Genomic DNA, 27343 nt, shown 5'->3' with positions numbered 1-27343 from the left:
CCCTGCGTGGCTCCCTCCGAACCCCTGCCGCCCCTTGCCCCTCTGCAGCCGCCCATCCAGCCGAAGTTCCCCCTGGCCAGAGGCCGGTCAGCCACCCGGCGCTACAAGCTGGCAGCCCCGGCCGCACACCAGGCCCGTCGGCCAGGGCTCACCCCCACACCCTCTTCTTAGTCCTCTTCGCTGAGGCAGGCAGTCAGCCAGCAGCAGTTAGCCGAGCCTGTGTCTCCGCCGGCAGGCACCTCTCCCCACACCCCCGCGCGCCCCCTCCCATCGCCCACAAGAGCCAGGAACCCTCCCTTCCCGCAGTGGCCCCAACACACAGGGTACAAAGAGCCGGGACAAAGCAGGGGACTGAGGGAGCAGCACCCCAACACACCGCACGCCCTCGGACTCCAGGAGAGACCACCACAAGGGGAAGTGCAGGCACGCAGGCACACAACACTCTCAACCAGGGTGCCTGTGGGCTGCCACTCTCCTCCCGCGGGGCGGGGGGTTCCTGGGCGGGGCTCGGAGCCCACTGGCCCTCCCGCCCGGCCCGGGGGCTTCAAGGGTGACTTTCAATGCCCGGGCACTGCCTCCTTAGTGGAGCCCAGCCACGGGCATGACCACACTTCGGTTGAGAAGCTGCCACTTCAAAGCAGCGTCAGTGCGTCTGTCCCAGTCCGTGTGCCCGCTTGTGCGTCCCTCCCCCCTCCCCCACCCCATGTCTCTCTGGCTCTGTGACGTGCCTGTTGGGCTCTGGCTCTGGCTCAGGAGCTCTCTCCCCGCGTGCCAGCCCCCTCTTTCTCTGTCTCTGTCCATGTCTCTCTGTATGTCTAGGTACATACAGGTACATATAGGTGTATATTTCGATCTCGCTCCCTCTTTCTCCTCCTCCCGTTCTCTCTGTCGGTCCCTGTCCTGCGGGGACTCTAGTCCCTCTGCCCGCACAAGAACGCAGGATATGGCGAGGCCAAGAGGGAACACCAACAGAGCCACGGATAGGGGGCTCATAGCACTATGTCTCACGGGCGGCTGGCTCGGAGACACGGCAAGCCGGAGCCGCCCGATCCCCAACCTGTCGGCCGCTTCTCTGCCAACCCACCGACACACCGCCCGTCGACCCGCCAAGCGGGCCCACTGCAATCCGCGCCCCTCTGCAATTTGCAGTCCACCATCCGCGCTTCCTAGCTTGGCCACCGCAGCTCCTCCGGTGGCCAGTGGCCAACTGGCAACAGCTGATGGCCAAGCGGTCACAGCTGATGACCATGCAGCCCCCAAGCAGCACCCCTCCACGCGAGGCCCAGAGCCTGGAGAGTGCTCTCTGCGAGTCTGTCCCCACAGTCCCCGTCTGTCTCTCTCCGCCTCTCTCTTGCTCCGTCTCTGGCCTTCTCTCATCCTCTCTCTCACCTCCCTGGGTCAGGAGAGGTGACGTGTAGACAGTGAAGGGACCGGACATCGGGCGGGGCTCCGGTCGCTGACGAGGGTTCCAGGGCCCAGACTGAAGGCTTGTGACGAAGGGTGGCTGCAGACTGGAGATGCTGCACCCTGGTGGCGCGGGTGGCTCTCCCTGGCTTTGGGCCTGTGGATGGGTCCGGTCAGGGCCAGGGCCTGGGTTGCACGTCCCTAGGGCCGGAGGGGACTGAGAGGACCCTGCGACCCCCTCGGTGGCCCTGAGAGGTGGGGACAGCACAGCAGCAAGGGGGGTGTGCGGTTGTGGGGCTGGGGGGAGATGAGAGGGGTTGGGGTAGGGGGGCGGGGTGAAAGCCCTTCGGGGCCTGGGGAGGCCCAGGATGCCAGGGCGCCCAGACATATGTCACAGTCAGGGAAGTGACAGAGGCCCGTGGAGCCACTGGGGGGCGCGAAGGGGCCTCGCTGCGGGCCAGGAGTAGCCCGTCGCCCACACCAGCGGCGTCCGGAGGAGGCGGGGAGCGGGCGGCAGGCGCTCAGGCAGACGTGCTCGCCACCCTAGCGGCCCAGCAGCACGGCGCGCGGTCAGAGGCAGGCCGGGAGCAGGCTCTTGGGGCGCGGGGAGCCGGGTCCCAGCGTCTACGGCCATACCACCCTGAACGCGCCCGATCTCCTCTGATCTCGGGAGCTAAGCAGGGAGGGGCCTGGTTAGTACTTGGATGGGAGACCGCCTGGGAATAGCTGCAGGCTTTTGCTCGCCTCTCCTTTTGCGCCGCCGCCCCGGCGTGGCTCCCTCCGAACCCCTGCCGCCCTTTGCCCCTCTGCAGCCGCCCAGGCAGCCGAAGGTCCCCCTGGCCAGAGGAGGGTCAGTCGCCCGGCACTACAAGCTCGCATCCCCGGCCGCACACCAGGCCTGTCGGCCAGGGCTCCCCCCCACTCCCTCTTCTTAGTGCTCTTCGCCGAGGCAGGCCGTCAGCCTGCAGCAGTCAGCCGCGTCTCGGTCGCCGCCGCCGCCGCCACCGCCATCGCAGGGCTCCCTCTCGCTCCCCGACCCTGCCGCCGCCGCAACCCCCAACGCCCAAGCCCAGGGCTGCCTGCCGGCGCAGGCCTCCACCAGGCTCTCTCCATCCCAGGACGTGCCGGTGCTTTGCACCTCGGCCCGAGCCCAGGGCACGCCCATCCCTGCGCCTGCCCCCGGGACCCGACACACAGGATCGGCGTGTCCTCGGGCAAACGGGACGCCCACCCGCCCCGCCCCACCGGAGTCTTCTGTCTCCGCTGGCAGGCACCTCGCCCCACACCCCCGCGCGCCCCTCCCGTCTCCCACAAGAGCCAGGAGCCCTCCCTTCCCGCCGGCCACGGTGTCCCTGAAACACAGGGCACAAAGAGCCGGGACAAACCAGGGGACGGCGGGAGCAGCACCCCAACACACCACGCGCCATCGACTCCGGGGGAGACCACCACAAGGGCAGAGCAGGCACGCAGGCGCACAACCCTCACAACCAGGGTGCCTGGGGGCTGCCACTCTCCTCCCGCGGGCGGGTGCCTGGGCGGGGCTCAGAGACCACAGGCCCTCCGGAGACCCTGGCGGCCCGCCCCGGAGGCTTCAATGGTGACTGCCAACGCCAGGGCAATGCCTCCTTAGCGGAGCCCAGCCCCGGGCACGACCACACTCCGGTGGAGGAGCTGCCACTTCAACACAGCCTCAGTGCGTCTGTAACAGTCCGTGTGCCCGCCTGTGCGTCCCTCACACCCTCCCCCACCCCATATCCGTCGGGCTCTGTGACGTGCCTGTTGGGCTCTGGCTCTGGCTCAGGAACTCTCTCCCCGCGTGCCAGCCCCCTCTTTCTCTGTCTCTGTCCATGTCTCTCTGTATGTCTAGATACATACATGTACATATACGAGCATATTTCCATCTCGCTCCCTCTTACTCCTCCTCCCGTTCTGTCTGTCTGTCCCTGTCCTGCGGGGACTCTAGCCCCTCTGCCCGCACAAGAATGCAGGATTTGGCGAGGCCAAGAGGGAACACCAACAGACCACGGATAGGGGGCTCATAGCACCATGTCTCACGGGCGGCTGGCTTGGAGACTCGGCAAGCCGGAGCCGCCCGATCCCCAGCCTGCCGGCCGATTCTCTGCCAACCAACAGACCCACCAACCTACCGACCCACCAAGCCGGCCAACTGCAGTCCGCGCCCCTCTGCAATTTGCAGTCCACAATCCGCGCTTCCTAGCTTGGCCACCGCAGCTCTGCCGGTGGCCAATGGCCAACTGGCAACAGCTGATGGCCAAGCGGTCACAGCTGATATCCATGCAGCCCGCACGCAGCACCCCTCCACGCGAGGCCCAGAGCCTGGAGAGTGCTCTCTGCGAGTCTGTCCGCACAGTCCCCGTCTGTCTCTCTCCGCCTCTCTCTTGCTCCGTCTCTGGCCTTCTCTCATCCTCTCTCTCACCTCCCTGGGTCAGGAGAGGTGACGTGTAGCCAGTGAAGTGAACAGTGATCGGGCGGGACGCCGGTCGCTGACGAGGGGCGAGAACCCAGAAAGAAGGCTGTGTGAGGAAGGGTGGCGGCAGACTGGAGGTGCTGCCCCCTGGTGGCGGGTGGCTCTCCCTGGCTTTGGGCCAGTGGGTGGGGCCGGCCAGGGCCAGGGCCTGGGTTGCACGTCCCTAGGGTGGAGGGGACTGAGAGGACCCTGCGACCCCCTCGGTGGCCCTGAGAGGTGGGGACAGCACAGCAGCAAGGGGGGTGTGCGGTTGTGGGGCTGGGGGGAGATGAGAGGGGTTGGGGTAGGGGGGCGGGGTAAAAGCCCTTCGGGGCCTGGGGAGGCCCAGGATGCCAGGGCGCCCAGACATATGTCACAGTCAGGGAAGTGACAGAGGCCCGTTAGAGCCACTGGGGGGCGCGAAGGGGCCTCGCTGCGGGCCAGGAGGAGCCCGTCGCCCACACCAGCGGCGTCTGGAGGAGGCGGGGAGCTGGCGGGAGGCGCTCGGGCAGACATGCTCGCCACCCGAGCGGCCCAGCAGCATGGCGTGCGCTCAGAAGCAGGTCGGGAGCAGGCTCTTGGAGTGCCGGGAGCCGGGTCCCAGCGCCTAAGGCCACACCACCCTGCACGCGCCAGATCTCGTCTGATCTCGGGAGCTAAGCAGGGAGGGGCCTGGTTAGTACTTGGATGGGAGACCGCCTGGGAATAGCTGCAGGCTTTTGCTCGCCTCTCCTTTTGCGCCGCGGCCCCGGCGTGGCTCCCTCCGAACCCCTGCCGCCCCTTGCCTCTCTGCAGCCGCCCAGCCAGCCGAAGGCCCCCCTGACCAGCAGAGGGTTAGCCGCCAGGCACTACAAGCTGGCAGCCCCGGCCGCACACCAGGCCCGTCGGCCAGGGCTCCCCCGCACACCCTCTTCTCAGTCCTCTTCAGTCCCGGAGGCTGTCATCTCGATCCCTTCGCCGACCTTCGATCGCCGCCACCGCCAACAGCGCTGCCCTCGCCCCCGCCGCCACCGCCTAATCCGCCGCCATCACCGCGCTCCCCACACCCCCCTCCAGCGCTGACCTCACCCCTGCCCCCGCCCTCGCCACCGCCATGGCTGTACTGCTTCAATCTCCCGCCTCTGCTCTCCCCTCCTCCGCCGCCAGCACCGCCCTCTTCCCCGCTACCGCCGCCGCCGGCGCCAACCCTCCCCGCGCCCAGCGCCCGCCGACACAGCCCCCAACGCTGCCGCCGCCTCCATCGCCGACCTCGCAACCCTCCCGCGCCGCAGCCGACGCCGCCGCCGCCGCCGCCGCCATCGCTGCTCGCGATCAGCCCCCGCTTCTCCCGCCGCCGCCGCCGCGATCACCGCGCTCCCCACCCCCTCCGCCAGCGCTGCCCTCGCCCCCTCCCCGCCCCCGCTGCCGCCATCGCCGTACTCCCTCAAACTCCCTCCTCTGCTCTCCCCCCCTCGGCCGCCAGCACCGCGCTCCCCACCCCCTCCGCCAGCGCTGCCCTCGCCCCCTCCCCGCCCCCGCCGCCGCCATTGCCGCACTCCCTCAATCTCCCTCCTCTGCTCTCCCCGCCTCCTGCACCGCCATCTCCCCCGCCCCCGCCCCAGGCCCGCCGCCGCCACCATCGCCATACTCCCTCAATCTCCCGCCTCTGCTCTCCCGGCCTCCTCCGCCCCCGCCGCCGCCGCCGCCGCCGCCGCCGCCGCCGCCATCGACCCCCGTGCCCCAGCGCCCACCGTCAAAGCCCCCATTGTCGCCACCGCCATCGCCGCCCTGGCGCCATCCTCGCGGTTGCCATCGCCTACCTCCCCACCCTCCCTCGCCTCCGCCGCGTCCCCCGCCGCCGCTGCTGCCGCCGCCGCCGCCGCCGCCGCCGCCGCCGCAGCCCCCCCCCTCCGCAGCCGCCCAAGCCGCCGCCGCGGGGTCCTCCCACAACTCCCAAGCCCAGGGTTGCCTGCTGGTGCAGGCCTCCCCCAGCCTTGGGGGTGCGGTTGTTGGTAAACCTGGTGGCGGTAGGGGGGCGGGGTGTATGGCGGTCTGGGTCCGGGGAGTCCCAGGATGCCAGAGTTCCACGACTTCTGGCACCATCAGGGAAGTGGCAGTGTCCCATGGAGCCTCGGGTGGCGCGAAGGGGCCTCGCTGCCGGCCAGGAGTAGCCCGCCGCCCACGCCAGGGGCATTCGGAAGAGGCGGGGAGCCGGACTGGGGGGGGGGGGGGGACGCGGTGCTGGCAGAGCCGGCCAGCAGGTCGATGCTCGCCACCGGAGCCGCGCATCTGCATGGCGGGCGCTCACGAGGCAGGCCGGGAGCAGGCTCTTGGGGCGCGGGGAGCCGAGTCCCATCGTCTATGGCCATACCACCCTGAACGCGCCCGATCTCCTCTGATCTCGGGAGCTAAGCAGGGAGGGGCCTGGTTAGTGCTTGGATGGGAGACCGCCTGGGAATACCTGTAGGCTTTTGCTCGCCTCTCCTTTTGCGCCGCCGCCCCTGCGTGGCTCCCTCCGAACCCCTGCCGCCCCTTGCCCCTCTGCAGCCGCCCATCCAGCCGAAGTTCCCCCTGGCCAGAGGCCGGTCAGCCACCCGGCGCTACAAGCTGGCAGCCCCGGCCGCACACCAGGCCCGTCGGCCAGGGCTCACCCCCACACCCTCTTCTTAGTCCTCTTCGCTGAGGCAGGCAGTCAGCCAGCAGCAGTTAGCCGAGCCTGTGTCTCCGCCGGCAGGCACCTCTCCCCACACCCCCGCGCGCCCCCTCCCATCGCCCACAAGAGCCAGGAACCCTCCCTTCCCGCAGTGGCCCCAACACACAGGGTACAAAGAGCCGGGACAAAGCAGGGGACTGAGGGAGCAGCACCCCAACACACCGCACGCCCTCGGACTCCAGGAGAGACCACCACAAGGGGAAGTGCAGGCACGCAGGCACACAACACTCTCAACCAGGGTGCCTGTGGGCTGCCACTCTCCTCCCGCGGGGCGGGGGGTTCCTGGGCGGGGCTCGGAGCCCACTGGCCCTCCCGCCCGGCCCGGGGGCTTCAAGGGTGACTTTCAATGCCCGGGCACTGCCTCCTTAGTGGAGCCCAGCCACGGGCATGACCACACTTCGGTTGAGAAGCTGCCACTTCAAAGCAGCGTCAGTGCGTCTGTCCCAGTCCGTGTGCCCGCTTGTGCGTCCCTCCCCCCTCCCCCACCCCATGTCTCTCTGGCTCTGTGACGTGCCTGTTGGGCTCTGGCTCTGGCTCAGGAGCTCTCTCCCCGCGTGCCAGCCCCCTCTTTCTCTGTCTCTGTCCATGTCTCTCTGTATGTCTAGGTACATACAGGTACATATAGGTGTATATTTCGATCTCGCTCCCTCTTTCTCCTCCTCCCGTTCTCTCTGTCGGTCCCTGTCCTGCGGGGACTCTAGTCCCTCTGCCCGCACAAGAACGCAGGATATGGCGAGGCCAAGAGGGAACACCAACAGAGCCACGGATAGGGGGCTCATAGCACTATGTCTCACGGGCGGCTGGCTCGGAGACACGGCAAGCCGGAGCCGCCCGATCCCCAACCTGTCGGCCGCTTCTCTGCCAACCCACCGACACACCGCCCGTCGACCCGCCAAGCGGGCCCACTGCAATCCGCGCCCCTCTGCAATTTGCAGTCCACCATCCGCGCTTCCTAGCTTGGCCACCGCAGCTCCTCCGGTGGCCAGTGGCCAACTGGCAACAGCTGATGGCCAAGCGGTCACAGCTGATGACCATGCAGCCCCCAAGCAGCACCCCTCCACGCGAGGCCCAGAGCCTGGAGAGTGCTCTCTGCGAGTCTGTCCCCACAGTCCCCGTCTGTCTCTCTCCGCCTCTCTCTTGCTCCGTCTCTGGCCTTCTCTCATCCTCTCTCTCACCTCCCTGGGTCAGGAGAGGTGACGTGTAGACAGTGAAGGGACCGGACATCGGGCGGGGCTCCGGTCGCTGACGAGGGTTCCAGGGCCCAGACTGAAGGCTTGTGACGAAGGGTGGCTGCAGACTGGAGATGCTGCACCCTGGTGGCGCGGGTGGCTCTCCCTGGCTTTGGGCCTGTGGATGGGTCCGGTCAGGGCCAGGGCCTGGGTTGCACGTCCCTAGGGCCGGAGGGGACTGAGAGGACCCTGCGACCCCCTCGGTGGCCCTGAGAGGTGGGGACAGCACAGCAGCAAGGGGGGTGTGCGGTTGTGGGGCTGGGGGGAGATGAGAGGGGTTGGGGTAGGGGGGCGGGGTGAAAGCCCTTCGGGGCCTGGGGAGGCCCAGGATGCCAGGGCGCCCAGACATATGTCACAGTCAGGGAAGTGACAGAGGCCCGTGGAGCCACTGGGGGGCGCGAAGGGGCCTCGCTGCGGGCCAGGAGTAGCCCGTCGCCCACACCAGCGGCGTCCGGAGGAGGCGGGGAGCGGGCGGCAGGCGCTCAGGCAGACGTGCTCGCCACCCTAGCGGCCCAGCAGCACGGCGCGCGGTCAGAGGCAGGCCGGGAGCAGGCTCTTGGGGCGCGGGGAGCCGGGTCCCAGCGTCTACGGCCATACCACCCTGAACGCGCCCGATCTCCTCTGATCTCGGGAGCTAAGCAGGGAGGGGCCTGGTTAGTACTTGGATGGGAGACCGCCTGGGAATAGCTGCAGGCTTTTGCTCGCCTCTCCTTTTGCGCCGCCGCCCCGGCGTGGCTCCCTCCGAACCCCTGCCGCCCTTTGCCCCTCTGCAGCCGCCCAGGCAGCCGAAGGTCCCCCTGGCCAGAGGAGGGTCAGTCGCCCGGCACTACAAGCTCGCATCCCCGGCCGCACACCAGGCCTGTCGGCCAGGGCTCCCCCCCACTCCCTCTTCTTAGTGCTCTTCGCCGAGGCAGGCCGTCAGCCTGCAGCAGTCAGCCGCGTCTCGGTCGCCGCCGCCGCCGCCACCGCCATCGCAGGGCTCCCTCTCGCTCCCCGACCCTGCCGCCGCCGCAACCCCCAACGCCCAAGCCCAGGGCTGCCTGCCGGCGCAGGCCTCCACCAGGCTCTCTCCATCCCAGGACGTGCCGGTGCTTTGCACCTCGGCCCGAGCCCAGGGCACGCCCATCCCTGCGCCTGCCCCCGGGACCCGACACACAGGATCGGCGTGTCCTCGGGCAAACGGGACGCCCACCCGCCCCGCCCCACCGGAGTCTTCTGTCTCCGCTGGCAGGCACCTCGCCCCACACCCCCGCGCGCCCCTCCCGTCTCCCACAAGAGCCAGGAGCCCTCCCTTCCCGCCGGCCACGGTGTCCCTGAAACACAGGGCACAAAGAGCCGGGACAAACCAGGGGACGGCGGGAGCAGCACCCCAACACACCACGCGCCATCGACTCCGGGGGAGACCACCACAAGGGCAGAGCAGGCACGCAGGCGCACAACCCTCACAACCAGGGTGCCTGGGGGCTGCCACTCTCCTCCCGCGGGCGGGTGCCTGGGCGGGGCTCAGAGACCACAGGCCCTCCGGAGACCCTGGCGGCCCGCCCCGGAGGCTTCAATGGTGACTGCCAACGCCAGGGCAATGCCTCCTTAGCGGAGCCCAGCCCCGGGCACGACCACACTCCGGTGGAGGAGCTGCCACTTCAACACAGCCTCAGTGCGTCTGTAACAGTCCGTGTGCCCGCCTGTGCGTCCCTCACACCCTCCCCCACCCCATATCCGTCGGGCTCTGTGACGTGCCTGTTGGGCTCTGGCTCTGGCTCAGGAACTCTCTCCCCGCGTGCCAGCCCCCTCTTTCTCTGTCTCTGTCCATGTCTCTCTGTATGTCTAGATACATACATGTACATATACGAGCATATTTCCATCTCGCTCCCTCTTACTCCTCCTCCCGTTCTGTCTGTCTGTCCCTGTCCTGCGGGGACTCTAGCCCCTCTGCCCGCACAAGAATGCAGGATTTGGCGAGGCCAAGAGGGAACACCAACAGACCACGGATAGGGGGCTCATAGCACCATGTCTCACGGGCGGCTGGCTTGGAGACTCGGCAAGCCGGAGCCGCCCGATCCCCAGCCTGCCGGCCGATTCTCTGCCAACCAACAGACCCACCAACCTACCGACCCACCAAGCCGGCCAACTGCAGTCCGCGCCCCTCTGCAATTTGCAGTCCACCATCCGCGCTTCCTAGCTTGGCCACCGCAGCTCTGCCGGTGGCCAATGGCCAACTGGCAACAGCTGATGGCCAAGCGGTCACAGCTGATATCCATGCAGCCCGCACGCAGCACCCCTCCACGCGAGGCCCAGAGCCTGGAGAGTGCTCTCTGCGAGTCTGTCCGCACAGTCCCCGTCTGTCTCTCTCCGCCTCTCTCTTGCTCCGTCTCTGGCCTTCTCTCATCCTCTCTCTCACCTCCCTGGGTCAGGAGAGGTGACGTGTAGCCAGTGAAGTGAACAGTGATCGGGCGGGACGCCGGTCGCTGACGAGGGGCGAGAACCCAGAAAGAAGGCTGTGTGAGGAAGGGTGGCGGCAGACTGGAGGTGCTGCCCCCTGGTGGCGGGTGGCTCTCCCTGGCTTTGGGCCAGTGGGTGGGGCCGGCCAGGGCCAGGGCCTGGGTTGCACGTCCCTAGGGTGGAGGGGACTGAGAGGACCCTGCGACCCCCTCGGTGGCCCTGAGAGGTGGGGACAGCACAGCAGCAAGGGGGGTGTGCGGTTGTGGGGCTGGGGGGAGATGAGAGGGGTTGGGGTAGGGGGGCGGGGTAAAAGCCCTTCGGGGCCTGGGGAGGCCCAGGATGCCAGGGCGCCCAGACATATGTCACAGTCAGGGAAGTGACAGAGGCCCGTTAGAGCCACTGGGGGGCGCGAAGGGGCCTCGCTGCGGGCCAGGAGGAGCCCGTCGCCCACACCAGCGGCGTCTGGAGGAGGCGGGGAGCTGGCGGGAGGCGCTCGGGCAGACATGCTCGCCACCCGAGCGGCCCAGCAGCATGGCGTGCGCTCAGAAGCAGGTCGGGAGCAGGCTCTTGGAGTGCCGGGAGCCGGGTCCCAGCGCCTAAGGCCACACCACCCTGCACGCGCCAGATCTCGTCTGATCTCGGGAGCTAAGCAGGGAGGGGCCTGGTTAGTACTTGGATGGGAGACCGCCTGGGAATAGCTGCAGGCTTTTGCTCGCCTCTCCTTTTGCGCCGCGGCCCCGGCGTGGCTCCCTCCGAACCCCTGCCGCCCCTTGCCTCTCTGCAGCCGCCCAGCCAGCCGAAGGCCCCCCTGACCAGCAGAGGGTTAGCCGCCAGGCACTACAAGCTGGCAGCCCCGGCCGCACACCAGGCCCGTCGGCCAGGGCTCCCCCGCACACCCTCTTCTCAGTCCTCTTCAGTCCCGGAGGCTGTCATCTCGATCCCTTCGCCGACCTTCGATCTCCGCCACCGCCAACAGCGCTGCCCTCGCCCCCGCCGCCACCGCCTAATCCGCCGCCATCACCGCGCTCCCCACACCCCCCTCCAGCGCTGACCTCACCCCTGCCCCCGCCCTCGCCACCGCCATGGCTGTACTGCTTCAATCTCCCGCCTCTGCTCTCCCCTCCTCCGCCGCCAGCACCGCCCTCTTCCCCGCTACCGCCGCCGCCGGCGCCAACCCTCCCCGCGCCCAGCGCCCGCCGACACAGCCCCCAACGCTGCCGCCGCCTCCATCGCCGACCTCGCAACCCTCCCGCGCCGCAGCCGACGCCGCCGCCGCCGCCGCCGCCATCGCTGCTCGCGATCAGCCCCCGCTTCTCCCGCCGCCGCCGCCGCGATCACCGCGCTCCCCACCCCCTCCGCCAGCGCTGCCCTCGCCCCCTCCCCGCCCCCGCTGCCGCCATCGCCGTACTCCCTCAAACTCCCTCCTCTGCTCTCCCCCCCTCGGCCGCCAGCACCGCGCTCCCCACCCCCGCCGCCAGTGCTGCCCTCTTCCCCACCCCCGCCCCCGCTGCCGCCATTGCAGCACTCCCTCAATCTCCCTCCTCTGCTCTCCCCGCCTCCTGCACCGCCATCTCCCCCGCCCCCGCCCCAGGCCCGCCGCCGCCACCATCGCCATACTCCCTCAATCTCCCGCCTCTGCTCTCCCGGCCTCCTCCGCCGCCGCCGCCGCCGCCGCCATCGACCCCCGTGCCCCAGCGCCCACCGTCAAAGCCCCCATTGTCGCCACCGCCATCGCCGCCCTGGCGCCATCCTCGCGGTTGCCATCGCCTACCTCCCCACCCTCCCTCGCCTCCGCCGCGTCCCCCGCCGCCGCTGCTGCCGCCGCCGCCGCCGCCGCCGCCGCCGCCGCAGCCCCCCCCCTCCGCAGCCGCCCAAGCCGCCGCCGCGGGGTCCTCCCACAACTCCCAAGCCCAGGGTTGCCTGCTGGTGCAGGCCTCCCCCAGCCTTGGGGGTGCGGTTGTTGGTAAACCTGGTGGCGGTAGGGGGGCGGGGTGTATGGCGGTCTGGGTCCGGGGAGTCCCAGGATGCCAGAGTTCCACGACTTCTGGCACCATCAGGGAAGTGGCAGTGTCCCATGGAGCCTCGGGTGGCGCGAAGGGGCCTCGCTGCCGGCCAGGAGTAGCCCGCCGCCCACGCCAGGGGCATTCGGAAGAGGCGGGGAGCCGGACTGGGGGGGGGGGGACGCGGTGCTGGCAGAGCCGGCCAGCAGGTCGATGCTCGCCACCGGAGCCGCGCATCTGCATGGCGGGCGCTCACGAGGCAGGCCGGGAGCAGGCTCTTGGGGCGCGGGGAGCCGAGTCCCATCGTCTATGGCCATACCACCCTGAACGCGCCCGATCTCCTCTGATCTCGGGAGCTAAGCAGGGAGGGGCCTGGTTAGTGCTTGGATGGGAGACCGCCTGGGAATACCTGTAGGCTTTTGCTCGCCTCTCCTTTTGCGCCGCCGCCCCTGCGTGGCTCCCTCCGAACCCCTGCCGCCCCTTGCCCCTCTGCAGCCGCCCATCCAGCCGAAGTTCCCCCTGGCCAGAGGCCGGTCAGCCACCCGGCGCTACAAGCTGGCAGCCCCGGCCGCACACCAGGCCCGTCGGCCAGGGCTCACCCCCACACCCTCTTCTTAGTCCTCTTCGCTGAGGCAGGCAGTCAGCCAGCAGCAGTTAGCCGAGCCTGTGTCTCCGCCGGCAGGCACCTCTCCCCACACCCCCGCGCGCCCCCTCCCATCGCCCACAAGAGCCAGGAACCCTCCCTTCCCGCAGTGGCCCCAACACACAGGGTACAAAGAGCCGGGACAAAGCAGGGGACTGAGGGAGCAGCACCCCAACACACCGCACGCCCTCGGACTCCAGGAGAGACCACCACAAGGGGAAGTGCAGGCACGCAGGCACACAACACTCTCAACCAGGGTGCCTGTGGGCTGCCACTCTCCTCCCGCGGGGCGGGGGGTTCCTGGGCGGGGCTCGGAGCCCACTGGCCCTCCCGCCCGGCCCGGGGGCTTCAAGGGTGACTTTCAATGCCCGGGCACTGCCTCCTTAGTGGAGCCCAGCCACGGGCATGACCACACTTCGGTTGAGAAGCTGCCACTTCAAAGCAGCATCAGTGCGTCTGTCCCAGTCCGTGTGCCCGCTTGTGCGTCCCTCCCCCCTCCCCCACCCCATGTCTCTCTGGCTCTGTGACGTGCCTGTTGGGCTCTGGCTCTGGCTCAGGAGCTCTCTCCCCGCGTGCCAGCCCCCTCTTTCTCTGTCTCTGTCCATGTCTCTCTGTATGTCTAGGTACATACAGGTACATATAGGTGTATATTTCGATCTCGCTCCCTCTTTCTCCTCCTCCCGTTCTCTCTGTCGGTCCCTGTCCTGCGGGGACTCTAGTCCCTCTGCCCGCACAAGAACGCAGGATATGGCGAGGCCAAGAGGGAACACCAACAGAGCCACGGATAGGGGGCTCATAGCACTATGTCTCACGGGCGGCTGGCTCGGAGACACGGCAAGCCGGAGCCGCCCGATCCCCAACCTGTCGGCCGCTTCTCTGCCAACCCACCGACACACCGCCCGTCGACCCGCCAAGCGGGCCCACTGCAATCCGCGCCCCTCTGCAATTTGCAGTCCACCATCCGCGCTTCCTAGCTTGGCCACCGCAGCTCCTCCGGTGGCCAGTGGCCAACTGGCAACAGCTGATGGCCAAGCGGTCACAGCTGATGACCATGCAGCCCCCAAGCAGCACCCCTCCACGCGAGGCCCAGAGCCTGGAGAGTGCTCTCTGCGAGTCTGTCCCCACAGTCCCCGTCTGTCTCTCTCCGCCTCTCTCTTGCTCCGTCTCTGGCCTTCTCTCATCCTCTCTCTCACCTCCCTGGGTCAGGAGAGGTGACGTGTAGACAGTGAAGGGACCGGACATCGGGCGGGGCTCCGGTCGCTGACGAGGGTTCCAGGGCCCAGACTGAAGGCTTGTGACGAAGGGTGGCTGCAGACTGGAGATGCTGCACCCTGGTGGCGCGGGTGGCTCTCCCTGGCTTTGGGCCTGTGGATGGGTCCGGTCAGGGCCAGGGCCTGGGTTGCACGTCCCTAGGGCCGGAGGGGACTGAGAGGACCCTGCGACCCCCTCGGTGGCCCTGAGAGGTGGGGACAGCACAGCAGCAAGGGGGGTGTGCGGTTGTGGGGCTGGGGGGAGATGAGAGGGGTTGGGGTAGGGGGGCGGGGTGAAAGCCCTTCGGGGCCTGGGGAGGCCCAGGATGCCAGGGCGCCCAGACATATGTCACAGTCAGGGAAGTGACAGAGGCCCGTGGAGCCACTGGGGGGCGCGAAGGGGCCTCGCTGCGGGCCAGGAGTAGCCCGTCGCCCACACCAGCGGCGTCCGGAGGAGGCGGGGAGCGGGCGGCAGGCGCTCAGGCAGACGTGCTCGCCACCCTAGCGGCCCAGCAGCACGGCGCGCGGTCAGAGGCAGGCCGGGAGCAGGCTCTTGGGGCGCGGGGAGCCGGGTCCCAGCGTCTACGGCCATACCACCCTGAACGCGCCCGATCTCCTCTGATCTCGGGAGCTAAGCAGGGAGGGGCCTGGTTAGTACTTGGATGGGAGACCGCCTGGGAATAGCTGCAGGCTTTTGCTCGCCTCTCCTTTTGCGCCGCCGCCCCGGCGTGGCTCCCTCCGAACCCCTGCCGCCCTTTGCCCCTCTGCAGCCGCCCAGGCAGCCGAAGGTCCCCCTGGCCAGAGGAGGGTCAGTCGCCCGGCACTACAAGCTCGCATCCCCGGCCGCACACCAGGCCTGTCGGCCAGGGCTCCCCCCCACTCCCTCTTCTTAGTGCTCTTCGCCGAGGCAGGCCGTCAGCCTGCAGCAGTCAGCCGCGTCTCGGTCGCCGCCGCCGCCGCCACCGCCATCGCAGGGCTCCCTCTCGCTCCCCGACCCTGCCGCCGCCGCAACCCCCAACGCCCAAGCCCAGGGCTGCCTGCCGGCGCAGGCCTCCACCAGGCTCTCTCCATCCCAGGACGTGCCGGTGCTTTGCACCTCGGCCCGAGCCCAGGGCACGCCCATCCCTGCGCCTGCCCCCGGGACCCGACACACAGGATCGGCGTGTCCTCGGGCAAACGGGACGCCCACCCGCCCCGCCCCACCGGAGTCTTCTGTCTCCGCTGGCAGGCACCTCGCCCCACACCCCCGCGCGCCCCTCCCGTCTCCCACAAGAGCCAGGAGCCCTCCCTTCCCGCCGGCCACGGTGTCCCTGAAACACAGGGCACAAAGAGCCGGGACAAACCAGGGGACGGCGGGAGCAGCACCCCAACACACCACGCGCCATCGACTCCGGGGGAGACCACCACAAGGGCAGAGCAGGCACGCAGGCGCACAACCCTCACAACCAGGGTGCCTGGGGGCTGCCACTCTCCTCCCGCGGGCGGGTGCCTGGGCGGGGCTCAGAGACCACAGGCCCTCCGGAGACCCTGGCGGCCCGCCCCGGAGGCTTCAATGGTGACTGCCAACGCCAGGGCAATGCCTCCTTAGCGGAGCCCAGCCCCGGGCACGACCACACTCCGGTGGAGGAGCTGCCACTTCAACACAGCCTCAGTGCGTCTGTAACAGTCCGTGTGCCCGCCTGTGCGTCCCTCACACCCTCCCCCACCCCATATCCGTCGGGCTCTGTGACGTGCCTGTTGGGCTCTGGCTCTGGCTCAGGAACTCTCTCCCCGCGTGCCAGCCCCCTCTTTCTCTGTCTCTGTCCATGTCTCTCTGTATGTCTAGATACATACATGTACATATACGAGCATATTTCCATCTCGCTCCCTCTTACTCCTCCTCCCGTTCTGTCTGTCTGTCCCTGTCCTGCGGGGACTCTAGCCCCTCTGCCCGCACAAGAATGCAGGATTTGGCGAGGCCAAGAGGGAACACCAACAGACCACGGATAGGGGGCTCATAGCACCATGTCTCACGGGCGGCTGGCTTGGAGACTCGGCAAGCCGGAGCCGCCCGATCCCCAGCCTGCCGGCCGATTCTCTGCCAACCAACAGACCCACCAACCTACCGACCCACCAAGCCGGCCAACTGCAGTCCGCGCCCCTCTGCAATTTGCAGTCCACAATCCGCGCTTCCTAGCTTGGCCACCGCAGCTCTGCCGGTGGCCAATGGCCAACTGGCAACAGCTGATGGCCAAGCGGTCACAGCTGATATCCATGCAGCCCGCACGCAGCACCCCTCCACGCGAGGCCCAGAGCCTGGAGAGTGCTCTCTGCGAGTCTGTCCGCACAGTCCCCGTCTGTCTCTCTCCGCCTCTCTCTTGCTCCGTCTCTGGCCTTCTCTCATCCTCTCTCTCACCTCCCTGGGTCAGGAGAGGTGACGTGTAGCCAGTGAAGTGAACAGTGATCGGGCGGGACGCCGGTCGCTGACGAGGGGCGAGAACCCAGAAAGAAGGCTGTGTGAGGAAGGGTGGCGGCAGACTGGAGGTGCTGCCCCCTGGTGGCGGGTGGCTCTCCCTGGCTTTGGGCCAGTGGGTGGGGCCGGCCAGGGCCAGGGCCTGGGTTGCACGTCCCTAGGGTGGAGGGGACTGAGAGGACCCTGCGACCCCCTCGGTGGCCCTGAGAGGTGGGGACAGCACAGCAGCAAGGGGGGTGTGCGGTTGTGGGGCTGGGGGGAGATGAGAGGGGTTGGGGTAGGGGGGCGGGGTAAAAGCCCTTCGGGGCCTGGGGAGGCCCAGGATGCCAGGGCGCCCAGACATATGTCACAGTCAGGGAAGTGACAGAGGCCCGTTAGAGCCACTGGGGGGCGCGAAGGGGCCTCGCTGCGGGCCAGGAGGAGCCCGTCGCCCACACCAGCGGCGTCTGGAGGAGGCGGGGAGCTGGCGGGAGGCGCTCGGGCAGACATGCTCGCCACCCGAGCGGCCCAGCAGCATGGCGTGCGCTCAGAAGCAGGTCGGGAGCAGGCTCTTGGAGTGCCGGGAGCCGGGTCCCAGCGCCTAAGGCCACACCACCCTGCACGCGCCAGATCTCGTCTGATCTCGGGAGCTAAGCAGGGAGGGGCCTGGTTAGTACTTGGATGGGAGACCGCCTGGGAATAGCTGCAGGCTTTTGCTCGCCTCTCCTTTTGCGCCGCGGCCCCGGCGTGGCTCCCTCCGAACCCCTGCCGCCCCTTGCCTCTCTGCAGCCGCCCAGCCAGCCGAAGGCCCCCCTGACCAGCAGAGGGTTAGCCGCCAGGCACTACAAGCTGGCAGCCCCGGCCGCACACCAGGCCCGTCGGCCAGGGCTCCCCCGCACACCCTCTTCTCAGTCCTCTTCAGTCCCGGAGGCTGTCATCTCGATCCCTTCGCCGACCTTCGATCGCCGCCACCGCCAACAGCGCTGCCCTCGCCCCCGCCGCCACCGCCTAATCCGCCGCCATCACCGCGCTCCCCACACCCCCCTCCAGCGCTGACCTCACCCCTGCCCCCGCCCTCGCCACCGCCATGGCTGTACTGCTTCAATCTCCCGCCTCTGCTCTCCCGGCCTCCTCCGCCGCCGCCGCCGCCGCCGCCGCCGCCGCCGCCGCCGCCGCCATCGACCCCCGTGCCCCAGCGCCCACCGTCAAAGCCCCCATTGTCGCCACCGCCATCGCCGCCCTGGCGCCATCCTCGCGGTTGCCATCGCCTACCTCCCCACCCTCCCTCGCCTCCGCCGCGTCCCCCGCCGCCGCTGCTGCCGCCGCCGCCGCCGCCGCCGCCGCCGCCGCAGCCCCCCCCCTCCGCAGCCGCCCAAGCCGCCGCCGCGGGGTCCTCCCACAACTCCCAAGCCCAGGGTTGCCTGCTGGTGCAGGCCTCCCCCAGCCTTGGGGGTGCGGTTGTTGGTAAACCTGGTGGCGGTAGGGGGGCGGGGTGTATGGCGGTCTGGGTCCGGGGAGTCCCAGGATGCCAGAGTTCCACGACTTCTGGCACCATCAGGGAAGTGGCAGTGTCCCATGGAGCCTCGGGTGGCGCGAAGGGGCCTCGCTGCCGGCCAGGAGTAGCCCGCCGCCCACGCCAGGGGCATTCGGAAGAGGCGGGGAGCCGGACTGGGGGGGGGGGGACGCGGTGCTGGCAGAGCCGGCCAGCAGGTCGATGCTCGCCACCGGAGCCGCGCATCTGCATGGCGGGCGCTCACGAGGTAGGCCGGGAGCAGGCTCTTGGGGCGCGGGGAGCCGAGTCCCATCGTCTATGGCCATACCACCCTGAACGCGCCCGATCTCCTCTGATCTCGGGAGCTAAGCAGGGAGGGGCCTGGTTAGTGCTTGGATGGGAGACCGCCTGGGAATACCTGTAGGCTTTTGCTCGCCTCTCCTTTTGCGCCGCCGCCCCTGCGTGGCTCCCTCCGAACCCCTGCCGCCCCTTGCCCCTCTGCAGCCGCCCATCCAGCCGAAGTTCCCCCTGGCCAGAGGCCGGTCAGCCACCCGGCGCTACAAGCTGGCAGCCCCGGCCGCACACCAGGCCCGTCGGCCAGGGCTCACCCCCACACCCTCTTCTTAGTCCTCTTCGCTGAGGCAGGCAGTCAGCCAGCAGCAGTTAGCCGAGCCTGTGTCTCCGCCGGCAGGCACCTCTCCCCACACCCCCGCGCGCCCCCTCCCATCGCCCACAAGAGCCAGGAACCCTCCCTTCCCGCAGTGGCCCCAACACACAGGGTACAAAGAGCCGGGACAAAGCAGGGGACTGAGGGAGCAGCACCCCAACACACCGCACGCCCTCGGACTCCAGGAGAGACCACCACAAGGGGAAGTGCAGGCACGCAGGCACACAACACTCTCAACCAGGGTGCCTGTGGGCTGCCACTCTCCTCCCGCGGGGCGGGGGGTTCCTGGGCGGGGCTCGGAGCCCACTGGCCCTCCCGCCCGGCCCGGGGGCTTCAAGGGTGACTTTCAATGCCCGGGCACTGCCTCCTTAGTGGAGCCCAGCCACGGGCATGACCACACTTCGGTTGAGAAGCTGCCACTTCAAAGCAGCGTCAGTGCGTCTGTCCCAGTCCGTGTGCCCGCTTGTGCGTCCCTCCCCCCTCCCCCACCCCATGTCTCTCTGGCTCTGTGACGTGCCTGTTGGGCTCTGGCTCTGGCTCAGGAGCTCTCTCCCCGCGTGCCAGCCCCCTCTTTCTCTGTCTCTGTCCATGTCTCTCTGTATGTCTAGGTACATACAGGTACATATAGGTGTATATTTCGATCTCGCTCCCTCTTTCTCCTCCTCCCGTTCTCTCTGTCGGTCCCTGTCCTGCGGGGACTCTAGTCCCTCTGCCCGCACAAGAACGCAGGATATGGCGAGGCCAAGAGGGAACACCAACAGAGCCACGGATAGGGGGCTCATAGCACTATGTCTCACGGGCGGCTGGCTCGGAGACACGGCAAGCCGGAGCCGCCCGATCCCCAACCTGTCGGCCGCTTCTCTGCCAACCCACCGACACACCGCCCGTCGACCCGCCAAGCGGGCCCACTGCAATCCGCGCCCCTCTGCAATTTGCAGTCCACCATCCGCGCTTCCTAGCTTGGCCACCGCAGCTCCTCCGGTGGCCAGTGGCCAACTGGCAACAGCTGATGGCCAAGCGGTCACAGCTGATGACCATGCAGCCCCCAAGCAGCACCCCTCCACGCGAGGCCCAGAGCCTGGAGAGTGCTCTCTGCGAGTCTGTCCCCACAGTCCCCGTCTGTCTCTCTCCGCCTCTCTCTTGCTCCGTCTCTGGCCTTCTCTCATCCTCTCTCTCACCTCCCTGGGTCAGGAGAGGTGACGTGTAGACAGTGAAGGGACCGGACATCGGGCGGGGCTCCGGTCGCTGACGAGGGTTCCAGGGCCCAGACTGAAGGCTTGTGACGAAGGGTGGCTGCAGACTGGAGATGCTGCACCCTGGTGGCGCGGGTGGCTCTCCCTGGCTTTGGGCCTGTGGATGGGTCCGGTCAGGGCCAGGGCCTGGGTTGCACGTCCCTAGGGCCGGAGGGGACTGAGAGGACCCTGCGACCCCCTCGGTGGCCCTGAGAGGTGGGGACAGCACAGCAGCAAGGGGGGTGTGCGGTTGTGGGGCTGGGGGGAGATGAGAGGGGTTGGGGTAGGGGGGCGGGGTGAAAGCCCTTCGGGGCCTGGGGAGGCCCAGGATGCCAGGGCGCCCAGACATATGTCACAGTCAGGGAAGTGACAGAGGCCCGTGGAGCCACTGGGGGGCGCGAAGGGGCCTCGCTGCGGGCCAGGAGTAGCCCGTCGCCCACACCAGCGGCGTCCGGAGGAGGCGGGGAGCGGGCGGCAGGCGCTCAGGCAGACGTGCTCGCCACCCTAGCGGCCCAGCAGCACGGCGCGCGGTCAGAGGCAGGCCGGGAGCAGGCTCTTGGGGCGCGGGGAGCCGGGTCCCAGCGTCTACGGCCATACCACCCTGAACGCGCCCGATCTCCTCTGATCTCGGGAGCTAAGCAGGGAGGGGCCTGGTTAGTACTTGGATGGGAGACCGCCTGGGAATAGCTGCAGGCTTTTGCTCGCCTCTCCTTTTGCGCCGCCGCCCCGGCGTGGCTCCCTCCGAACCCCTGCCGCCCTTTGCCCCTCTGCAGCCGCCCAGGCAGCCGAAGGTCCCCCTGGCCAGAGGAGGGTCAGTCGCCCGGCACTACAAGCTCGCATCCCCGGCCGCACACCAGGCCTGTCGGCCAGGGCTCCCCCCCACTCCCTCTTCTTAGTGCTCTTCGCCGAGGCAGGCCGTCAGCCTGCAGCAGTCAGCCGCGTCTCGGTCGCCGCCGCCGCCGCCACCGCCATCGCAGGGCTCCCTCTCGCTCCCCGACCCTGCCGCCGCCGCAACCCCCAACGCCCAAGCCCAGGGCTGCCTGCCGGCGCAGGCCTCCACCAGGCTCTCTCCATCCCAGGACGTGCCGGTGCTTTGCACCTCGGCCCGAGCCCAGGGCACGCCCATCCCTGCGCCTGCCCCCGGGACCCGACACACAGGATCGGCGTGTCCTCGGGCAAACGGGACGCCCACCCGCCCCGCCCCACCGGAGTCTTCTGTCTCCGCTGGCAGGCACCTCGCCCCACACCCCCGCGCGCCCCTCCCGTCTCCCACAAGAGCCAGGAGCCCTCCCTTCCCGCCGGCCACGGTGTCCCTGAAACACAGGGCACAAAGAGCCGGGACAAACCAGGGGACGGCGGGAGCAGCACCCCAACACACCACGCGCCATCGACTCCGGGGGAGACCACCACAAGGGCAGAGCAGGCACGCAGGCGCACAACCCTCACAACCAGGGTGCCTGGGGGCTGCCACTCTCCTCCCGCGGGCGGGTGCCTGGGCGGGGCTCAGAGACCACAGGCCCTCCGGAGACCCTGGCGGCCCGCCCCGGAGGCTTCAATGGTGACTGCCAACGCCAGGGCAATGCCTCCTTAGCGGAGCCCAGCCCCGGGCACGACCACACTCCGGTGGAGGAGCTGCCACTTCAACACAGCCTCAGTGCGTCTGTAACAGTCCGTGTGCCCGCCTGTGCGTCCCTCCCCCCTCCCCCACCCCATGTCTCTCTGGCTCTGTGACGTGCCTGTTGGGCTCTGGCTCTGGCTCAGGAGCTCTCTCCCCGCGTGCCAGCCCCCTCTTTCTCTGTCTCTGTCCATGTCTCTCTGTATGTCTAGGTACATACAGGTACATATAGGTGTATATTTCGATCTCGCTCCCTCTTTCTCCTCCTCCCGTTCTCTCTGTCGGTCCCTGTCCTGCGGGGACTCTAGTCCCTCTGCCCGCACAAGAACGCAGGATATGGCGAGGCCAAGAGGGAACACCAACAGAGCCACGGATAGGGGGCTCATAGCACTATGTCTCACGGGCGGCTGGCTTGGAGACTCGGCAAGCCGGAGCCGCCCGATCCCCAGCCTGCCGGCCGATTCTCTGCCAACCAACAGACCCACCAACCTACCGACCCACCAAGCCGGCCAACTGCAGTCCGCGCCCCTCTGCAATTTGCAGTCCACAATCCGCGCTTCCTAGCTTGGCCACCGCAGCTCTGCCGGTGGCCAATGGCCAACTGGCAACAGCTGATGGCCAAGCGGTCACAGCTGATATCCATGCAGCCCGCACGCAGCACCCCTCCACGCGAGGCCCAGAGCCTGGAGAGTGCTCTCTGCGAGTCTGTCCGCACAGTCCCCGTCTGTCTCTCTCCGCCTCTCTCTTGCTCCGTCTCTGGCCTTCTCTCATCCTCTCTCTCACCTCCCTGGGTCAGGAGAGGTGACGTGTAGCCAGTGAAGTGAACAGTGATCGGGCGGGACGCCGGTCGCTGACGAGGGGCGAGAACCCAGAAAGAAGGCTGTGTGAGGAAGGGTGGCGGCAGACTGGAGGTGCTGCCCCCTGGTGGCGGGTGGCTCTCCCTGGCTTTGGGCCAGTGGGTGGGGCCGGCCAGGGCCAGGGCCTGGGTTGCACGTCCCTAGGGTGGAGGGGACTGAGAGGACCCTGCGACCCCCTCGGTGGCCCTGAGAGGTGGGGACAGCACAGCAGCAAGGGGGGTGTGCGGTTGTGGGGCTGGGGGGAGATGAGAGGGGTTGGGGTAGGGGGGCGGGGTAAAAGCCCTTCGGGGCCTGGGGAGGCCCAGGATGCCAGGGCGCCCAGACATATGTCACAGTCAGGGAAGTGACAGAGGCCCGTTAGAGCCACTGGGGGGCGCGAAGGGGCCTCGCTGCGGGCCAGGAGGAGCCCGTCGCCCACACCAGCGGCGTCTGGAGGAGGCGGGGAGCTGGCGGGAGGCGCTCGGGCAGACGTGCTCGCCACCCGAGCGGCCCAGCAGCATGGAGTGCGCTCAGAAGCAGGTCGGGAGCAGGCTCTTGGAGTGCCGGGAGCCGGGTCCCAGCGCCTAAGGCCACACCACCCTGCACGCGCCAGATCTCGTCTGATCTCGGGAGCTAAGCAGGGAGGGGCCTGGTTAGTACTTGGATGGGAGACCGCCTGGGAATAGCTGCAGGCTTTTGCTCGCCTCTCCTTTTGCGCCGCGGCCCCGGCGTGGCTCCCTCCGAACCCCTGCCGCCCCTTGCCTCTCTGCAGCCGCCCAGCCAGCCGAAGGCCCCCCTGACCAGCAGAGGGTTAGCCGCCAGGCACTACAAGCTGGCAGCCCCGGCCGCACACCAGGCCCGTCGGCCAGGGCTCCCCCGCACACCCTCTTCTCAGTCCTCTTCAGTCCCGGAGGCTGTCATCTCGATCCCTTCGCCGACCTTCGATCGCCGCCACCGCCAACAGCGCTGCCCTCGCCCCCGCCGCCACCGCCTAATCCGCCGCCATCACCGCGCTCCCCACACCCCCCTCCAGCGCTGACCTCACCCCTGCCCCCGCCCTCGCCACCGCCATGGCTGTACTGCTTCAATCTCCCGCCTCTGCTCTCCCCTCCTCCGCCGCCAGCACCGCCCTCTTCCCCGCTACCGCCGCCGCCGGCGCCAACCCTCCCCGCGCCCAGCGCCCGCCGACACAGCCCCCAACGCTGCCGCCGCCTCCATCGCCGACCTCGCAACCCTCCCGCGCCGCAGCCGACGCCGCCGCCGCCGCCGCCGCCATCGCTGCTCGCGATCAGCCCCCGCTTCTCCCGCCGCCGCCGCCGCGATCACCGCGCTCCCCACCCCCTCCGCCAGCGCTGCCCTCGCCCCCTCCCCGCCCCCGCTGCCGCCATCGCCGTACTCCCTCAAACTCCCTCCTCTGCTCTCCCCCCCTCGGCCGCCAGCACCGCGCTCCCCACCCCCGCCGCCAGTGCTGCCCTCTTCCCCACCCCCGCCCCCGCTGCCGCCATTGCCGCACTCCCTCAATCTCCCTCCTCTGCTCTCCCCGCCTCCTGCACCGCCATCTCCCCCGCCCCCGCCCCAGGCCCGCCGCCGCCACCATCGCCATACTCCCTCAATCTCCCGCCTCTGCTCTCCCGGCCTCCTCCGCCCCCGCCGCCGCCGCCGACTCCGCCGCCGCCGCCGCCATCGACCCCCGTGCCCCAGCGCCCACCGTCAAAGCCCCCATTGTCGCCACCGCCATCGCCGCCCTGGCGCCATCCTCGCGGTTGCCATCGCCTACCTCCCCACCCTCCCTCGCCTCCGCCGCGTCCCCCGCCGCCGCTGCTGCCGCCGCCGCCGCCGCCGCCGCCGCCGCCGCAGCCCCCCCCCTCCGCAGCCGCCCAAGCCGCCGCCGCGGGGTCCTCCCACAACTCCCAAGCCCAGGGTTGCCTGCTGGTGCAGGCCTCCCCCAGCCTTGGGGGTGCGGTTGTTGGTAAACCTGGTGGCGGTAGGGGGGCGGGGTGTATGGCGGTCTGGGTCCGGGGAGTCCCAGGATGCCAGAGTTCCACGACTTCTGGCACCATCAGGGAAGTGGCAGTGTCCCATGGAGCCTCGGGTGGCGCGAAGGGGCCTCGCTGCCGGCCAGGAGTAGCCCGCCGCCCACGCCAGGGGCATTCGGAAGAGGCGGGGAGCCGGACTGGGGGGGGGGGACGCGGTGCTGGCAGAGCCGGCCAGCAGGTCGATGCTCGCCACCGGAGCCGCGCATCTGCATGGCGGGCGCTCACGAGGCAGGCCGGGAGCAGGCTCTTGGGGCGCGGGGAGCCGAGTCCCATCGTCTATGGCCATACCACCCTGAACGCGCCCGATCTCCTCTGATCTCGGGAGCTAAGCAGGGAGGGGCCTGGTTAGTGCTTGGATGGGAGACCGCCTGGGAATACCTGTAGGCTTTTGCTCGCCTCTCCTTTTGCGCCGCCGCCCCTGCGTGGCTCCCTCCGAACCCCTGCCGCCCCTTGCCCCTCTGCAGCCGCCCATCCAGCCGAAGTTCCCCCTGGCCAGAGGCCGGTCAGCCACCCGGCGCTACAAGCTGGCAGCCCCGGCCGCACACCAGGCCCGTCGGCCAGGGCTCACCCCCACACCCTCTTCTTAGTCCTCTTCGCTGAGGCAGGCAGTCAGCCAGCAGCAGTTAGCCGAGCCTGTGTCTCCGCCGGCAGGCACCTCTCCCCACACCCCCGCGCGCCCCCTCCCATCGCCCACAAGAGCCAGGAACCCTCCCTTCCCGCAGTGGCCCCAACACACAGGGTACAAAGAGCCGGGACAAAGCAGGGGACTGAGGGAGCAGCACCCCAACACACCGCACGCCCTCGGACTCCAGGAGAGACCACCACAAGGGGAAGTGCAGGCACGCAGGCACACAACACTCTCAACCAGGGTGCCTGTGGGCTGCCACTCTCCTCCCGCGGGGCGGGGGGTTCCTGGGCGGGGCTCGGAGCCCACTGGCCCTCCCGCCCGGCCCGGGGGCTTCAAGGGTGACTTTCAATGCCCGGGCACTGCCTCCTTAGTGGAGCCCAGCCACGGGCATGACCACACTTCGGTTGAGAAGCTGCCACTTCAAAGCAGCGTCAGTGCGTCTGTCCCAGTCCGTGTGCCCGCTTGTGCGTCCCTCCCCCCTCCCCCACCCCATGTCTCTCTGGCTCTGTGACGTGCCTGTTGGGCTCTGGCTCTGGCTCAGGAGCTCTCTCCCCGCGTGCCAGCCCCCTCTTTCTCTGTCTCTGTCCATGTCTCTCTGTATGTCTAGGTACATACAGGTACATATAGGTGTATATTTCGATCTCGCTCCCTCTTTCTCCTCCTCCCGTTCTCTCTGTCGGTCCCTGTCCTGCGGGGACTCTAGTCCCTCTGCCCGCACAAGAACGCAGGATATGGCGAGGCCAAGAGGGAACACCAACAGAGCCACGGATAGGGGGCTCATAGCACTATGTCTCACGGGCGGCTGGCTCGGAGACACGGCAAGCCGGAGCCGCCCGATCCCCAACCTGTCGGCCGCTTCTCTGCCAACCCACCGACACACCGCCCGTCGACCCGCCAAGCGGGCCCACTGCAATCCGCGCCCCTCTGCAATTTGCAGTCCACCATCCGCGCTTCCTAGCTTGGCCACCGCAGCTCCTCCGGTGGCCAGTGGCCAACTGGCAACAGCTGATGGCCAAGCGGTCACAGCTGATGACCATGCAGCCCCCAAGCAGCACCCCTCCACGCGAGGCCCAGAGCCTGGAGAGTGCTCTCTGCGAGTCTGTCCCCACAGTCCCCGTCTGTCTCTCTCCGCCTCTCTCTTGCTCCGTCTCTGGCCTTCTCTCATCCTCTCTCTCACCTCCCTGGGTCAGGAGAGGTGACGTGTAGACAGTGAAGGGACCGGACATCGGGCGGGGCTCCGGTCGCTGACGAGGGTTCCAGGGCCCAGACTGAAGGCTTGTGACGAAGGGTGGCTGCAGACTGGAGATGCTGCACCCTGGTGGCGCGGGTGGCTCTCCCTGGCTTTGGGCCTGTGGATGGGTCCGGTCAGGGCCAGGGCCTGGGTTGCACGTCCCTAGGGCCGGAGGGGACTGAGAGGACCCTGCGACCCCCTCGGTGGCCCTGAGAGGTGGGGACAGCACAGCAGCAAGGGGGGTGTGCGGTTGTGGGGCTGGGGGGAGATGAGAGGGGTTGGGGTAGGGGGGCGGGGTAAAAGCCCTTCGGGGCCTGGGGAGGCCCAGGATGCCAGGGCGCCCAGACATATGTCACAGTCAGGGAAGTGACAGAGGCCCGTTAGAGCCACTGGGGGGCGCGAAGGGGCCTCGCTGCGGGCCAGGAGGAGCCCGTCGCCCACACCAGCGGCGTCTGGAGGAGGCGGGGAGCTGGCGGGAGGCGCTCGGGCAGACGTGCTCGCCACCCGAGCGGCCCAGCAGCATGGAGTGCGCTCAGAAGCAGGTCGGGAGCAGGCTCTTGGAGTGCCGGGAGCCGGGTCCCAGCGCCTAAGGCCACACCACCCTGCACGCGCCAGATCTCGTCTGATCTCGGGAGCTAAGCAGGGAGGGGCCTGGTTAGTACTTGGATGGGAGACCGCCTGGGAATAGCTGCAGGCTTTTGCTCGCCTCTCCTTTTGCGCCGCGGCCCCGGCGTGGCTCCCTCCGAACCCCTGCCGCCCCTTGCCTCTCTGCAGCCGCCCAGCCAGCCGAAGGCCCCCCTGACCAGCAGAGGGTTAGCCGCCAGGCACTACAAGCTGGCAGCCCCGGCCGCACACCAGGCCCGTCGGCCAGGGCTCCCCCGCACACCCTCTTCTCAGTCCTCTTCAGTCCCGGAGGCTGTCATCTCGATCCCTTCGCCGACCTTCGATCGCCGCCACCGCCAACAGCGCTGCCCTCGCCCCCGCCGCCACCGCCTAATCCGCCGCCATCACCGCGCTCCCCACACCCCCCTCCAGCGCTGACCTCACCCCT

At 69.0% G+C, this 27343-nt stretch overlaps 13 pseudogenes; all 13 read left to right on the top strand.

Annotated features, from left to right (window-relative positions):
• The first annotated feature begins 2026 nt into the window (after window positions 1–2026).
• Window positions 2027–2146, top strand: LOC148756322 (5S ribosomal RNA; annotated as a pseudogene).
• A 2330-nt stretch (window positions 2147–4476) lies between these two features.
• LOC148756321 (5S ribosomal RNA) lies at window positions 4477–4596 on the top strand (annotated as a pseudogene).
• A 1611-nt stretch (window positions 4597–6207) lies between these two features.
• On the top strand, window positions 6208–6327 carry LOC148756320 (5S ribosomal RNA; annotated as a pseudogene).
• A 2048-nt stretch (window positions 6328–8375) lies between these two features.
• On the top strand, window positions 8376–8495 carry LOC148756319 (5S ribosomal RNA; annotated as a pseudogene).
• A 2330-nt stretch (window positions 8496–10825) lies between these two features.
• Window positions 10826–10945, top strand: LOC148756318 (5S ribosomal RNA; annotated as a pseudogene).
• A 1591-nt stretch (window positions 10946–12536) lies between these two features.
• Window positions 12537–12656, top strand: LOC148756317 (5S ribosomal RNA; annotated as a pseudogene).
• A 2048-nt stretch (window positions 12657–14704) lies between these two features.
• On the top strand, window positions 14705–14824 carry LOC148756316 (5S ribosomal RNA; annotated as a pseudogene).
• Window positions 14825–17154: 2330 nt separating this feature from the next.
• LOC148756315 (5S ribosomal RNA) lies at window positions 17155–17274 on the top strand (annotated as a pseudogene).
• A 1087-nt stretch (window positions 17275–18361) lies between these two features.
• On the top strand, window positions 18362–18481 carry LOC148756314 (5S ribosomal RNA; annotated as a pseudogene).
• A 2048-nt stretch (window positions 18482–20529) lies between these two features.
• Window positions 20530–20649, top strand: LOC148756313 (5S ribosomal RNA; annotated as a pseudogene).
• Window positions 20650–22979: 2330 nt separating this feature from the next.
• On the top strand, window positions 22980–23099 carry LOC148756312 (5S ribosomal RNA; annotated as a pseudogene).
• A 1608-nt stretch (window positions 23100–24707) lies between these two features.
• Window positions 24708–24827, top strand: LOC148756311 (5S ribosomal RNA; annotated as a pseudogene).
• Window positions 24828–26876: 2049 nt separating this feature from the next.
• LOC148756310 (5S ribosomal RNA) lies at window positions 26877–26996 on the top strand (annotated as a pseudogene).
• The last annotated feature ends 347 nt before the right edge of the window (window positions 26997–27343 follow it).

The sequence above is a fragment of the Rhinolophus sinicus genome, chromosome 12, assembly GCF_057876585.1.
Source record: "Rhinolophus sinicus isolate RSI-liver-muscle chromosome 12, RSI-T2T, whole genome shotgun sequence".
NCBI lineage: Eukaryota > Metazoa > Chordata > Mammalia > Chiroptera > Rhinolophidae > Rhinolophus > Rhinolophus sinicus.
This window is presented reverse-complemented; position numbering and strand designations above follow the sequence as displayed.